Here is a 2,500-nt window from a genome sequence, read left to right on the forward strand (position 1 = left end):
TTTTTTTTCTTTATTTGTTTTTTTTTCAGCTAGAATAAAAGCAGTTTCTTGTTTTTGAACCATTTTAAGGTCAATATTATTAGCCCCCTTAGGCTATATATTTTTTTCGATAATCTACAAAACAAACCATCATTATACAATGACTCGCTCTCCAGCCTCCAGCGCCTTAACTGCAGCTCTGCATGGGAGAAATCATTGTTCTCAACTGAGCCTGGTTTATCTCGAGGTTTTTAATTCTTCACTTTCGCCAATTGGTGAAGTTTTTTTCCTCACCGCTGTCGCCACTGGCTTGCATGGTTCGGGACCGATGGAGCTGCGCATTGATGGATTTGCTCTTCAGTGTTTGAACTCTCAGTATTGATTATTAAACCACACTGAACTGAGCTAAACTGAACTGAACTTAAACACTGAAAATTGAACTACACTGTTTTCATTAACTATGATCTTCTATGAGAAGCTGCTTTGATAAAGTCAACATTGTAAAAGGGCTATACAAATAAAGCTGAATTGAATTACCCTAACCTGCTTAATTAACCTAGTTCAGCCTTTAAATGTCACTTTAAGCTGAATACTAGTATCTTGAAAAACATCTAGTCAAATATTATTTACTGTCATCATGACAAAAATAAAAGAAATCAGTTATTAGAGATGAGTTATTAAAACTATTATGTTTAGAAATCTTCACCGTCAAACAAAAATAGAGGAAAAAATATACAGGGGGGGCTTCAACTATATATTCAGGATGACAATCTTCACAATGCCTCTGTTGCCATCTGCAGTAGGTATTTTCTGAACACACAATGTTATTTGAGACCATCAAATTATGCATATAATTAAGTAAGAAAAACATGATTGTGACCCTGGACTTCAAACCAGTGTCCATTTATAAAAAATAAATAAATAAAATGTAAAAAAAAAAATAAATAAATAAAAATTTTCATGCATTATCTAAAATTAAAAAAAAAAAAATTCCATTAATGTATACTTTATCAGGATACGACGATATTTGAGATACAGCTATTTGAATATGTGGAATCTGAGGGTTACACAAACAATATACAATATATTTATAATATATTATATATATATATATATATATATATATATATATATATATATATATATATATATATATATATATATATATAGAATAATAACAATTATATATTTATTTTTAAATTTTTTCAAACTAAGTTCTTGCAATCCACATTAGTTTTACTTATGGTGAGAAATTTACAAAATATCTTCATGGAACTTGATCTTTACCTAATATTCTAATGATTTTTAGCATAAACAACAAAACCTTGCAACATAAATTGTCACCACAGCCACATCACCCTGCAGCCCAAGACTCACTGAAGCTAAGCAGGGCTGAGCCTGGTCAGTACCTGGATGGGAGACCACCATAGATATATACACTAGATATTGCATAGGGACCCTGAGCATGCGTCAATAGCGCCACCATATTGGTACAGTGCTCCCAGGACAAATGTCATTCAACCGCACTAGTCAAGACAGAGTTATTATGTGAAGATGCGAGACTTTAGCGCTGTCTACGGGTGTAGTAACGACCAAACAAAGAAAATAAAGCACAAAGGCAGAACATTTCATAGGTAAGATTTAGTTTTTTACGTTTTTGTATGTTCTGAACTTTTGTGCTGAACAGGTAACGTTATTGATGATAGCAAAGCTGCTCCAACTCGCACTAAACACTCGGCTTATGCTAGTTTTGTTGAATAAAATCAGCAAACAATGCAAAAGAAATATGACAACGAGATGCTGCGCTGCCAGAAACTTGAATTATTGTCGGCTAGTGAACGAGTCGTTCATAAGGGAGATTGATTCACAAACAATTCGCTCCCCCCGTCAGTATGAGAAGTGAAAGCAGGAGAGGAGCTGTGTTTCAGGACATGATTAGATCAAATTTAACAGGGAGGGTGGATAGTACATTTCTGTACACACAAACACAAGCTTTTTGTCAGGAATGCCCGTGCGATCACTGATCCATCAATGTAGAAAAGTGATGTAAAATGAAAATTTTCGTAATTTAAAAAAAAAAATTCATACTAACATCCTGGAAAACTCCCGATCATAGATGTATGTGTATATGTGTATATCTCTGGCTTTGGATGGCCACAGTCCTCCACTGTACCTTGGTCTCGCATTCATTTCAAAGGAGCGCTACCCTGTTCCAAAATGGCGGCTCTATTGATGCATTCCATCCAATAGACAACAACAGGGTAGGCGACATCTAATGTATATATCTATGGGAGACCACTAGGGAACACTAGGTTGCTGTTAGAAGTGGGTTTAGTGAGGCCAGAAGGAAGCGCTCAACCTGTGGTCTGTGTGTATGCCCCAGTATAGTGAAGGGGATGCTATAACGTCAGTGAGCGTCTTTCGGATGAGACGTTAAACCGAGGTCCTGACTCTCTGTGGTTATTAAAAAAACCCATGGCACTTTTCGTAAAGAGTAGGGGTGTAACCCCGGTGTCCAGGC

General features: G+C 35.8%; 2 protein-coding genes across 3 annotated transcripts in view; both read right to left on the reverse strand.

Moving 5' to 3' along the window:
- ate1 (arginyltransferase 1) overlaps positions 1-2,500 on the reverse strand; it is a gene marked incomplete at its 3' end in the record, with an annotated part of 211,311 nt that overhangs the window by 185,404 nt on the left and 23,407 nt on the right.
- slc29a1a (solute carrier family 29 member 1a) overlaps positions 1-2,500 on the reverse strand; it is a 378,565-nt gene that overhangs the window by 124,371 nt on the left and 251,694 nt on the right. The window lies entirely within an intron of this gene.

The sequence above is a fragment of the Danio rerio genome, chromosome 13 (genome assembly GCF_052040795.2).
Source record: "Danio rerio strain M-AB ecotype USA chromosome 13, GRCz13ab, whole genome shotgun sequence".
Lineage (NCBI taxonomy): Eukaryota > Metazoa > Chordata > Actinopteri > Cypriniformes > Danionidae > Danio > Danio rerio.